A 13,937-nucleotide genomic window follows, 5' to 3' on the forward strand; every position below is an offset into this window, starting at 1 on the left:
ATCAGAGCTGGGATGTTTGTGTTATAACTGCCACTTTGTATGATGGATGAAGATGGCTGTTTTTTAACAGTACAGTAGCTACGGTAGGGGATATGTGTGTGTGTGTGTGTGTGTGTGTGTGATGGAGCACAATGTAAGCAGTGACACTCATTATTCCGTCTGCAGCCGAGAGTGATTGAACAAGCCACATATTAACCGTCTTTTCCTCTTAATCCCATTGTGCTCGCTGAGATTAAATTTGAACACTAATAAACGTTTTTTATGACTAATTAATGTTTCGCACCTTGCCAAGAATCATTTTCTTCCTCTGCTAATTCTAATTGGTCCAATTAATCATGCAAAAGACAATTAGCATAGTTTGATGTGCAGTAAAGCCACTCCGGAGCCCACAGGGGGATTTGGAGAGCTTTTGTTTCCCGATACAAACAGAAAATTAGTCAAGGGTGGTGAGCGCTTGATGCTGAAGCACAGTGCAACACAATACTAATGAGCGCGCTCCATTGTGATGGTCTTTACAGGACTGACAGCCATATTCATACCAAAGGCAGATGTATGTTGCAAGTGAATGAAGATGACTGGCTCTGTGCAAAGTCCTGGAGATTTACAGCAAGAGAGGCCATTCACCAACACACACACACACACTGGGGCATATTCTCCGGTAAACATACTGTACATTTTCAAAGGTCTCCTGCTGCAGTCTATAGTAGACAGAATATCGATCCAGTTTTTTCTCCATGAATGCAGCTCGCTCTCCTTTTCAAATCGATATCATAAACTTCTCAGCAATTTCAGGAAGATATTTTAGAACTGACCAATAAATTACCTTCAGAGACAGTCTTTAAAATGAATACGTCTCCTGACCCAATATTTGTATTTTCACAGGTGTGTGCAAATGTGGGTTAGAACAAAACATAGAAAAACATCCACATTTTTTGTGTGTATAAAAACTATTGTTGAAATACAGGAAGAAGGTCTAACTTGGGGATAATCGTAAGATAAGAGCAGCAGAACCAGAGGTACTAAAATCGAATCCCTGCATGTTCAGCAAAGTTTGGCTCGACGAAGCTTTGTTTTGTGTTCCTCTTCCTCCTGTTTGCCTGTAATATATAAATGATAATTGTGTTTTCAGGTAAATAACTGCAACATACTGATTTAACTAGAAATTTATGGTGCATCTTTCCTCAACCTGCACCATTAGTCCAAACATTTCAGCTGAATTGTGCTGAAAGAAAATATATCTTAATCATCATTTAGATTAATATCAACATCCCCTTGTCACATCATTAACTCATGAAACACAGAGCCAGAAACTTTCGTGACTGTTTGATGAATTTATAGGTTTTTCCCCCATGTGTCATTCTGTGCCCACAGGAATTTACTTATTTACATAATTTATAATAAACCACAGGATCTGTAAAAATGACTGTTACAGAAAAACAAAAGTCAACTCTCTAGTTTCAAGCTACTTTAAGACATGTGGCCATTTGATTTGAGTTTAAATTCTCAGTGAGGAATTGTTTGTTGTACAATGCGACCACATATAATAAAAGTATTTATCATATCAGATGATAAACTTCACTGTATATATGAGGCGGTCGTGCCACATGCTTGTGTGGTTTTGTTAGTGCCAGGACATTTATGGATGTGTCAATAAACCATGTGTATTTATTGATTCAATACATTGAGTGGTGTTTGTTTTACTGTGGGTGCACAGACTTGTGCATGTGGAAAAGCAATTCTGATGTATTTTCTGAAGATGATAAGCCTATAATGAGAAATATGGTTTATTATTTAGTAATGTGGCAAACATTAGGCTGAAAATAAAAAGTGAAAGCCTTTAATACCAAGCGAGAACCTGAGATCAGTAGATTCTAGAAAGCTGGGCCTCTTTTACTTGAAGTGTTTTTCAGCTAACCTCTTATATAATTAGATTAATTGTCAATTAACATTTTTTTCATCAAACAAAACCCGACATTAAACTCATAAAACTAATTTACAAATTTCAACAAGCACAGTTGAGATGAGAATTAAAGAGGAAAAACTTAAAAATCAGCGGTTTTATTTCCAATTTTTTTCCAATCTACAATTCAACCTCAGCATATTTCTTATCATCCCTCTTATCATCCACTTCACACACACACAAAAAAAATCCATGCACAGTTAGAGCGTCAGCGAAAATAGCTGGCCCTATAATACCCCTCTACAAGCTGAGGTTGATTATGATAGTAAAATTGGCAGCGGAGCGTGGAATATCCCCCCGGTGATTTTCCAACTCCAGCTCATTTCACGGGCCATCTCTGGGTCCCGATCTCTGGGACCGGGTTCACTTGGCTCCGGCCCCTGTGCTGCTAATGTCTTGGTTGCTGTTTCAGAGACGTTCATGTGTCAGTGCAGCGATGTTGAGGAGACCTGTGAGGAGGAAGTGATTCAACCACAAAGACGCATAAGAGTGTCTGACTAACTAACGCTGTGGTTCGCTGACCTCGAAGGAAGGAAAGAGTCAAAGAGAGAGAAGGAGAGTGTCAGTTCTATAGGTGGTCAGATGGTTTAAATGTCAGGTGGTGACAGTTTGGAGCATGAATGTCAAACTGGTGCTGGGAACATTTTGCATGCATGAGAGTTTTGGTTCTCGTGCATCTGTGCAACTCATCAGCTCAACACACCCCAGTCAGAGTATAGAGTTATTACAAAATCACAATATTGGAATAAGCATTAATCAGGGTAATGACGAAACCGGACTGTGTAATCTAAATTCTGAACTAAACAGTGATAATCATGCTGCCAAATATGTGATTTTTAGTAAATTAGATCAGTGGCTAAAAAACAGTCTTGGTAAATGGAGCTTTATCTGTAAGTCAAGGCCATTAGCAGCCCTAGTCGGAGTCGCCTTGGGCTCTGTAATTAACTCCGCTCAAGCGCAGCTAAACATTTTTGACATTTTTCCTAGTCCAGAATTAACTGTCACAGCAGAGGGAGAAAGTAACCATCTTGTCACATTGAGTTTATCTGAGGGTTGTGCAGCACTGTCCTGTTCTCTCTCTCTCTTTCCTGCTCCCTGCCTCTCCCGCTATGTCTCTCTCTCTCTCTCTCACACACACACACGTGCACACGCTCCCCGAACCTGGATCTCATTTCAGTAATGTTTCATGATGACCGAGGTGATGGAAAGTGTGACGGGACCTAATGTTGTGAACGTTGGGGCGGGGCCGTCATCAGGTTACATTACACTGTTAATTGTTGGGTAAAATGCACGACGCTCACCCGCCATGTGTGGAGCGGACGTCTGAAGCTCGTCCAGATGTAATCTCTTATAAAACACCTTCTTATTTCAAACTCTTTTCAGAAAACACCACTTGGAGTTTTCTATCATTATATCAGTACGTTAGAAACAATATAAAGTTATACTGGCACATGCACACACACACACACACACACACAGATTCACCTGATTGGTTTAACTGAAAAAACAGAAAAATGACTTGGCTGATGTGAGTGGAAAGGCCTGAGGTCACATGTGTAACATGGTGCAAGCAGCATAACAAACCATCCAGCAACTGTCTGGTTTCCAGTGAATAATTCTTTCTTTCTTTGTATCTGGTGTGTGATTTGTCAAAAACAAGAAGTTACCACAGTCAACTGGGGTTAGAGCACATACAGATAAATATCAGCAATGCAAGTGATTCATATTTAAATGAAGCAAACTTAAAATCAGTAACAATACAACAACATATATGATAAATAAGTAGATATATAATGTTTTTATACGGTTGTATTTTGCGGATGTTGCGGTAGAGTTTGTTTTTTATTTGTTAGATTTCTACAAATCATCTTAAAAGAAAAACATTATTTAAAACTCCTTTTTTTCAATTATTAAATCCTCTTTGGGAAACAATTTGCCATAATTTCATGTCATGCAGATTGTGAAATGCAAGCAGCTGCTAACAAGCTATAAAGACAGCACTTTCTGTTCAAACCACACAGTTGCATAAGTTGTTTTCCAGACAATTCAAGAGCTATTTAATGATGGCAGAGTTTAACCTTAGATGTCGCCCACACAAATTACTCATTTGGCACGTAATAGACCATTACAGCTAAGTTTCATTTATGGAGAAGACAATGTTTGCTATGTTCCATCATCCTGTAATGGTTGTGATGAGTGGTTGGGAAGTTATGAAAACCAGAAGATGAAGCCCGACGAGCCCTAAAGAAATACCACCGAAGACGAGTCTCAAGTCAATATGGTGCAAATTCCCCCTGATGAAAGCACATTAACCAATCACCGTGCGTTTGCATTTCAGTCGTCCGTAGACCATTACTCAGCTCTGTAATTATACCACATATTCCATATATTACTTTGACTGAAAGAATGCCAATTACAGTGCTTTAACTCTGTCTCTCAGTGTGCCGGCTGATGCCTCCATAAAAGTCTGTGATTAAATTACTCAGGGGAAAGCACTCACATTTTATATGACAACCCCTGATGCATCGCTCAGCTTCGAATTCCCCAACCAGCAGCAAATCTTCAGAGAGGCTGCGACTGAGGACAGGTGGGTCCAGATGACTGAGAGACACTGAGAGACGAGTCCTTTCCATCTCTGCGCCATTATTCTCTGTCCTCTTCTCCTGATATAGAGCGAACGTAGCTGCCATGCATATTGTATCATCTGACAGGAACAGACCGACCACCTCCAGCGGCATTGTGTTTTCTTTGCAGCTGTCAAAATGCTAATAAACACAATGCTTATCATCGTGTAACAGCGCTGTGAAAGTACAGCCATGAAGTATGAGTGGTGTGCCTGTGAATGAAGGGGCTCTCCAAACAAAATCATGACTAAAGAGGGGTTATTGAAAACTTCTTTTGAAATGTTTGAAGTACTTCTAGCACCAGCAACAGCCAACTGCCCTTCTTTCAGTTGAAAACGCAGTCAAAGGCTTAAAATGAATATACAGTAACTATCTACTCCCACACGTTCCACTAAGACTGAAAATTCCCTCATCTGAGACGAGCGTCTGCCGCAGACTGTAGGTGTTGCTGCACTGATGAACGCCGGACACTGGCACCGTGAGAGAACCCTGTTTGAGGCACACAAACAGCACAGTAAGAACTTTACATAACACTCGAATGCGAGTTTATTCAAGAATTTTTACCCCCCCTGTCGTGCGGTGCACGGGAGTGATTTTTAGACACGCGGTGTGAAAAGCTAGGTCTGGAGAAATTTCCTTTCTGTATTTCACTGCAGAGAAATTCAAAAAAAGTTGTACAAGTCACGCTGGAATGTGAAATGTGAGTTCTGGGAAGACATGGGCGAGACAGACACAGAGGCTCTTCTGACAAGGAAGGAAACCTTAACTTGTCAATCACGTCACTCCTCTGTCAATAGCTGTTTAATCCTCTGCTGAAAGCTGGTAGGTGCTGGATCCAGAGGCAGACAGGAGGTTAAAGGGTACGTGAATGACAACCCCCACCCGACTCCCTCCTGCTGCAGGAGCTTGTTTCCATCTTTGGTGCATAGTTGGCTGAAAGGTAAGGACTGTAATCATTTCATTGTTGTCTGTGAAACCAGACATGTGAGTGTGTCTGCTCTTGACGGTGAGTGGAAGTGATGTTGTGATGCTGTTATCAACTTTTGCAGATGGCATTAAGTGTCTGCGCTACAGAGCCAGTCCCAAAAAAAAAGCCAGTTAAAGTGTTAATCAGCTGTGTTGATACTGTACGTGTGGCTCTAACCACGTCCTAATTAAATGAGCACGGTGTAGATAATACACTCGTTTTGAACAGAAATACATTTGAGCTTATATAAGCCTCGTCATCGCCATGACAACAGCTTTACTGGCAACACGGAGATGTATTTGTGTATAACCACAGCAACGTCCTCCAATTGAATTAAGCTGCACCTGTGCACATTATAGATGGAAATAATAGAGTGAAAGCAACTGCTGCAGTGATCCTGTTGCTCGCTGGGATACGAGCACGAGATCGTTCGCTTCTGTTGCTTTGCACAGCACCAAGTGGAGGTTTCTTCTCACGCGCGTCTGAAATGATTCATCACCCTACATCAGTTCAAGATGAATCAGCCGATGAGCACAAGTGAAGTCCAGATAACACAAACACACAAACAATCGCACCGTTCTGCAAGATTCTGTGAGAATAATGCTGAAAAGTTCCCGTTTTTGCAATTTACAATAAACCCCTGACCTCCAATTAGTTATCTCGTGAAAATACATTTGACATTGAAAACATGGCAGCTTGTTTTTCTTGATCTTCCTGACGCATCGCAACAGACGTGTACAATGAGCCGAACATTATTAAAGAACAGTAAAAGCACAAAATCTGGATACGATGATGTCAATGTGAAATAAACAGGTGTATTGTGAAGTTTTTCCCATTTTTTGTTTACCACTGGGATATAAACTAAACAGCGGATTTGTGGAAGGGCCACTGAGACGAATACAGAGAATATTAGATCAGAACCGACAGTAACAGTGGAGATGTGGCGAGGACATGGCTTCTTCTCTCCGGTACACTGGCTTCTCTGTCAAATAATTGGAGAATGTTATGCCAGCTCTGTCAATACATTTTCTCTGAGGATAACGGTCCTGTGCCGATGAATATTTATGATGAGTACAGATTATTGTAATAAATATTTGACCGTACTCAATTCACCAAGCTGGTTCTATTGAATAACAGTTATAAAGATTTAGATTTAGACGTGTTCAAACTATTCATGTAGTGTTTTTATTGTAATTAAATATAGAGTTCTTTATCATTTGTTTTTTTTAAATTATATTTATATCTTGTCAAATCAAATCACTTACTGAATAGTTTTTCAGTTTTACCCAACATATTTAATATTTTATATATATATATATATATATACAATAAAACATGGTTATGTTTATAGAATAATTGCAGTCATGGTAAATAAAAAAATGAATATTGATTTTATAATATAATACAGAGAAAATAAATAATGGTAACCTCACTTCACTTGTGAGGCCATTAGATGTATTTTTTCAGATGAACATCATTTTTTAGAAAGACTGTTTCACACGACCACTAGATGTCTCTTAAAAATATAAAAAAACAACATCGCATTTAGCCTCTTGCCCGATCAACCTATGAGGTGGTTCTTGTGGGAGGGATTGTCTCTGGCATTGATTGGATTCGGTGACCCGATATAGTTTTTTACCACAAAGTAATTACCTCTAATGTCAAGTCATCAGGAGAAGACCTAGCTTACAGTCTCCACTAACATCTCTGACTGCATAATTGAACATCCTAAACTATGATTAAAATATCACAGCTTTATGAATTCATTACTCACTGCAAACATGCTAATCTAAAGTAAGGATATATATTGATGTAATTAGAGCTGACAAAATGTTTCCATGAACCTCCTGCAAATGCCAAGAGCTGCAACAGATGCTGGTTAACTGGAATTGAAAAAACGGAAACTTATTCTAGATGATATTTACCTTATATATAAAACATGGCTGTACTTAACAACTTCAAATCATTGTTGTGAAAAATGCTCATTATATTCACAAAGAGAGAGAGTGTGTTTGCTTGCTTATCAAATGAGTTGCTATTTACAGTTGATTAATTGACTAATCAATTAATCAACAAAGGATTTCGGCTCCACTATCGTACAGTGTATGGTGATAGGTGATAGGTGATACAGGTCCCGTGTTCATCCAAATAAAAGTATGTGATCTGGTCATGATGGTTTTAGAGAACTGACGCAGTAACACAATAAATAGAACAGGTTGGTTTCTAGCAGTAAAAAGAAACACTATCCTGTAATGCAGCCATTGTTTTCTGTTATACAGTTAATTTGTTTTCAGCGTTGCTTTCATGTTCGTTGGGTTTATGATCAGAAATACACAAAAAGACAAACATCTGCAACAGTAAATTAAAAATGATCAACCATGCAGATGTTTAAAATGACTGCGGTGGGCTGGCACATGTGATAACAGAGGTGAAGGAGACATGTATGACAGAGGAAGAGGAGGGTGAGGGAGGCAGATGGAGTTTAAGATCAAGGACGTGGACTAAATGCTTTGTTTTCATTTCTGATCTCGGTGGGGGGGAACAATGCGATGAGGCTGATGCAGAAGAACCAAGCAGGATAAAAGCAAAACCCTGTAATGCACTGTGACACAGGGAGGAAATGGTGGAAGTGTTCGTCTGATAAAAAAGCCATGTGTCCAGTCAAATATTAATGATCCCATGAAAGGCTTTACTCATAACGCCAGCTATTCTGAATGTATAAGGAGCACAGTTACACAGAATAGTGATAAATAACTTCTTCCAACCCTCAGAGCCACACCCCTTTCTCTTTTAATAGATGGGTATACAACACAGGCAGGCACATCTCTCTCTCTCTCTCTCTCTCTCTCTCTCACACACACACTGAGCAGAAACAGTGTGTGTTTGTGTGTGTGTGCCCGTGCATGTGCGTGCTCAGTGTTTGTGCAGCCCCGACTTATTTTTCACTTTTCCCTTTAACTTCCTGTGAGTCACCAGCAGAGGAGGAAATACTTTATAGCTGTACCTTTATTTTTATGCGAAAACACGGCTTAATGCACACGGAGAACAAAAGCAGGAATCTGGTGCAATGTTTTGCTTCACTTGTAAATTCCTGTGCACCTACTTAATTTGCTTTGCTACTCCATGGTAAAGTGCAGTTATGGGGCCGTTACATAACCTTTGCTTATTTAAGTATGTCATGAGCCTAGAGTGGCTTATGTAACTTTACAAGATGGTATAAATCTGTAGATCCTCTCCTCTCTTCACTTATCTAAGATCCCAGATACATCTTTTGTGTCGATGGAAATTGCTCCCGGAGAATAAGGCAGAAAGTGTCCTTGATTATCATGCATGAGATTAGTTTCTCTAAAGTGGATGGTGTCTCCCCACAAGTCTCTTTTTCTCAACCACAATTAACATGTTGCATGCGCCGCAGAGCCGGCTGCGAATGTCGCCTGCCACAAGTGAGATTCGGGGAGAAATGAAGTTATTTCAGAAATTCACAATTACTGTTTTCCAAAGTCGCCACAAAAGGAATGAAAAGTGCTTTGATGATAGTGTAGAGTTTAATGGCTGCTTGTTCATTTGTCTCTCACAGAACGACAGGGAGAGATCAGAATCTGTGGAGTTTGGCCTTAACAGTTTGTTAATGGGAGTAAACTGTGATACAGAGAAGACAAACCTGTGACTGTTGAATGCTTCGTGGATGAGTGGTTGGGTATTTGCCCTGATATTACATAACCCAAAGGCTCCAGTGACTGTTTACCTTTCCATTGTGATTAATGAGATGAAATTATTCCTGAGGGTGGAACTTGTTTACACGTTTAAAGCACCGATTGTGGAATTTAGATTATAAATAAATATATAATTTTCCGCCTCTAGCTGGAGGCTTGAACAAGAGCCTGTGAATCACCTACGTAACTGGTACTGGGAACAGTTTGGTGTTGGAGTCAGCGACAAACAGGTTCAGATGACTGCACTTTTAAAGAGGATGGATAGAATAAATGACAAGGAAGATGTTTCATTCTCCTGTAGAAAAAATTCTTCTGTGGCTAAGAGGGCGTATAACTCATTTCACACTCAGACAATAACTAACCACCACATCAGCCTCACATTTGTAAATGACTTGTTGTCTTACATTCATGGGGAGGATATCTCCCAACTACAAAGAACTACTAAAGCATCAACATGGCCTCAAAGCCGTCAAAGGCAGTTACGTCTAAATTGAATCCAAAATGAAGACTAATACAGTGGATTCAGATCATTCAAAAGCAGCTATGCACTGAGTGAAAATGAAAGCATTGTTATGAAACTAAGTTTAAAGCGACAGTGATGAAGCAATAATGTGTGACGGCCTCCTCTGCCCCAAGTGGCCAAAACAAGCAATTCATGCAAATTTAAAAAACAATCAATCACTATTTCTAACATTGATTCACCTTCCACTGCATCCTAACATAGGCTGCCTTCAAACTACACTATGTAAAACATGAATATGACAGTGAAAGGGTTTGAATCTTTAACTTGGATCTAACATGAAATCTTTATTTAGTCTAATAAAGTTAGATTTTACATTTAGAAAAAAACAATAACAAAGTATACATATCTAATATTATGTGTTTTTACTTTGGGTAGAACTGAAAACACATGATTTCAGATATTTACAGTAGATATTTTGTCATTATCTTAGTGCCATAATTAAAATGATTTCATATTTAGCACCTTGCAGGGTGGCTCATGTGTGGTGAACGTTATCAGTTTATATGTATTTGTAACTGTGAACATGAACTTGCAGCACAGGATGTTGATTTTAGCAAAATCTACGCTTGTTGAACTAATGATAGTTATTTTGCTGCACAGGCCACCACACAAATAAATCATGTTTGTGGCGTTTAATGAGATCTTATACACTGTTGCTCTCATATTTCAGCAGCCCATCCCACCTTGCCCTTTAGCTGTCGGACCAGGCTACAGACAGGAGCGATTTCAAATCTTTTTGCATCAGCCTTGATTGGCTCGCCGCCTGCCCCGCAGGTCGACTGGCAACTGGGAAAACTCCAGAATGTCCAGATGGCCAGTCCGCCTCAGAAAGCACTTCACCAATCCCACATCAGTGCACGCTAAATTTCACATGATACTTCAGTAGTTTAGCACTCAGCAATTCTAAGAAGATAAATCTAATGAAGGCCGTGAGAAGCAGGTTTTAGATTGTTTGATTGCCAGAATTGTATTACCCACAACTCCCACTACAATTTGTCTTTTAACACTTCTTCCAAATCGCTTGTAAAATCCTGCATTCAGCTAAGGCCTGCATGTTATTGTAAATATGGGCAAGAGAGTCTGTGAGGCAGGAAGTTACTGAGTTCTTTGCTTCCTGTGGGCTGTGTATTGTTGTGGTGGAAAATATGAAACAATCACCAAAGTTCAGCACTAACTCAGGAGCTGGGTTCTGCCGTCAGCGTTTTTTGCACCAAACGTGCCAAAAAGCCGGCCATGTTTCAAAGTCTGTCTCGAATAATAACAACTGGTGTGTTCTTTGCAGGCTTCATGATCCCATACAATCCACTGTGCAGCCAGTTGTTTGATGGCTCTGTTCAGATCATCATGTTGCATTTACAAGGTGAATGGTTAAAATGGTTCTCATACATCACATGAAGTGAACCAATGAAATTGCCCCTGCAGGATGGAATTAAAGGCAACGAGTCGTCCAACACCATTGTTCTTAAAAGCAGCCCGCACACGATCTTCAGCACAGACACACACAGTTCATCAATCTATTATTGACTCTATATACTAACATTTATTTACAATTGTGGTATAGTTGTCTCAAATATTATATCAAAACATCAGGTGTAAACTTAGGTGGTATTATATGTGCCCCAGTTTACCACTTCAGGTTTTCAAAACCAAGACCAAGACTGTAAATAACATACATAACACATAACGTAAACTCCTGTATTCTCTCAAATCACCAATAGGGGGTGACTCCACTGGTTGCAAAAAAGATGTAACATTTTTTCCTGAGGAGTTTATGTCTCAATCTCTGGTTTTAGGTATTTGTCAGTGCAGCATAGTGTTCGTTTGGTAAGTGTTGGTCTGAAGTAGAATAAAAAAAGATAATAAAGTTTGCCCTTCGGCCTGGATACCTTGTGACTGACAGCTTGTACCATCCAATGGCTGCAGGTTACAGGTGTAAACATGGTAACTTCTGGTTTCAATTAACCAATATGGCGCTGAACAAAAGGGTTGTCAATAGAATATTAATGTTGAGTGAATGATGAAACCCAATGGACATTTTTATATTATACCGTTGTCGTTAACTGGTAAGAATACATGTATGTAGATATTACTATGAAATGACTGATGAAAGCTTGTTGGTGTATTATCTTTCAGACTGGGTGCAGGCAGAGTTGTTCAAAACCTGACTTTATGATTCAAATAGCGAGACTTTGATGGAGTCTGTCAGTTGTGGTACAAACGAATCATTTTTCTCTTTTCAAACATGTAAATGTTTTAATACACTTAATGGATGGGGAATAGATTCATGCTCTGGGGTATGATTTTGAAAGCAATGTTTTTCAGATAATACAAAGCCCAAATGAAATTAAAGACCTTGCCATTTTTTTGAGATCAAACTTAATTTAAAAGCAATCTAATCAAAAATTACCAATGTTTGACTCGATCCAGGTTGGTAGGCAATCTGTTTTTTTTTTTCAAATGAAGACTTGAAAATATAAATATCTAATATGTGAGATTTTAAGGAATTCTTTCACGATTTTTTCTATTTTATTTATTCCTCATTTTCATTAACGTCTAACCAGCAATAACATTAACTCACACTGTATTTAAATCAGGAATGAAAACTGATGCTTTAAATTTTATCAAGTTCATCAAAATTATTCTGCAGAGCAAGATCAACAGCAGCAGAAGGACATCAGTGAGTGAACCATGTATATTTTTTTATCTTCTCCTCTTTCCTCGACACCTCTCACATTCAAATGACCTCTGAAGGCAGCTCTGGGATCTGCCTGAAAGATATTACAGTATTTTGTCTGTGTCTGCAACGTGCAAGACTCCAGTGCCGCCCTCCCCCACCACCAACGCTGACCTTTCATATTTAATATAGCATGTTGGCTAAAGGTCATTTTACTGTTTTGGCTTCTCTCCGCTGGTTTTGTTGTGTGATTGGAAAATGCCCACAGAGTCCTCAACATATAAATATTTCCATGTTGCTGTCAAAAACATGCAAAGGGCAAGTAATCACAGTACATTTCCAGCAAGTGATTGTTGAGATCTCTAATCACGTCGGGCTGATTAGCTCAAACCCAGCAGGCACATTTATTATGTTATGAGTCTCTCCTCCCATTAATTTCCATCACTTCTTTCCAGCCATGATCAGCTTCGTGTTCTCATGACCCGAAGTCTCGCACGGGGGGGGGGAGCTTGAAATCAACTAAGACCTTATGTATCGTGTGTCATGAATTGAAAAATAAAATACTTTGTTATCAGGGAAAGCATCACCTGTTCAGAGCACTAAATTATCAAGATATGAATATATATTTTCTCTTTTGACCACAGATTTAATGTCGCTGGTGTGTGTGTGTGTGTTTTTCCCCTCAGACGTTTCTTTAAATGCAATAGCATTGGATTTTCTTACATTAGAGTTCCCAATCATATAAAGTGGCTGCTGCCGGCTGCGTGTGACAGGTGCAGAAACCTAAACAGCCTCTTTGAAAAACCGAATCCCTCATTGCTAAAACCATGCACATTATTTCATTACGGGCAGTTCTTATAACAAAGGAGACATGCCTCCACTCCTCTGCGTTCGCTATATTGTCGAAACGATTTCGACCTTCAGCAAATTTTACTCATCAACTGGAATTTTTTATACTTTTGTTTCATCAGGCCGTCTTTCATTCTGTCATCATCTCCCTCTGTGGTGGTTCTGTTTTAAGACTTGGGGATGTGAGAGGCTCCAGTTAAGCTTCAAATGGCTCTCCTCCCTTCCCAATGAGATGGAAACATTAATCAATTAGGTTGGCCCTTAAAGGATCTGAAGGAGATGAAGCTCCCCTCTCTCTGAAAATGAAATGCCACAGACTTTTAAATCCAGTCAAAGGGCATTTTTCCCAATCTTGCTCTCTTCTCTTTTTTCCACCCCTCCCTTTCATTCCCCACTCCCTGTTTCATTCATCTTCGCTCCCATCCCCCCCTCTCATTTCTCATGTGCAACACAAGTAGAAGGTCGAGAGGAATGAGAGGGTGATGAAGAGGAGGTTTTATTCAGCAGTGGAGCGGGAGGATGGGAGGATGATGGGGCTGTGAAAACATGAGGGGAAATCACATTGTCGGAGAGTAAATCTACAGCGTTAAAACCAACTTAATGTTGTTATTATATTGCATTAGATGG

At 39.5% G+C, this 13,937-nt stretch overlaps 1 protein-coding gene across 1 annotated transcript in view; it reads left to right on the top strand.

The window, feature by feature from the left end:
- Positions 1-5,502: 5,502 nt before the first annotated feature.
- tox2 (TOX high mobility group box family member 2) overlaps positions 5,503-13,937 on the top strand; it is a 110,477-nt gene continuing 102,042 nt past the window's right edge. The window contains exon 1 of the mRNA XM_069533928.1: positions 5,503-5,524. The gene's annotated coding sequence lies outside the window, so the exon portion shown is untranslated. The remainder of the gene's footprint in view (positions 5,525-13,937) is intronic.

This window comes from Paralichthys olivaceus, chromosome 2 (genome assembly GCF_024713975.1).
Source record: "Paralichthys olivaceus isolate ysfri-2021 chromosome 2, ASM2471397v2, whole genome shotgun sequence".
Taxonomy (NCBI): Eukaryota; Metazoa; Chordata; class Actinopteri; order Pleuronectiformes; family Paralichthyidae; genus Paralichthys; species Paralichthys olivaceus.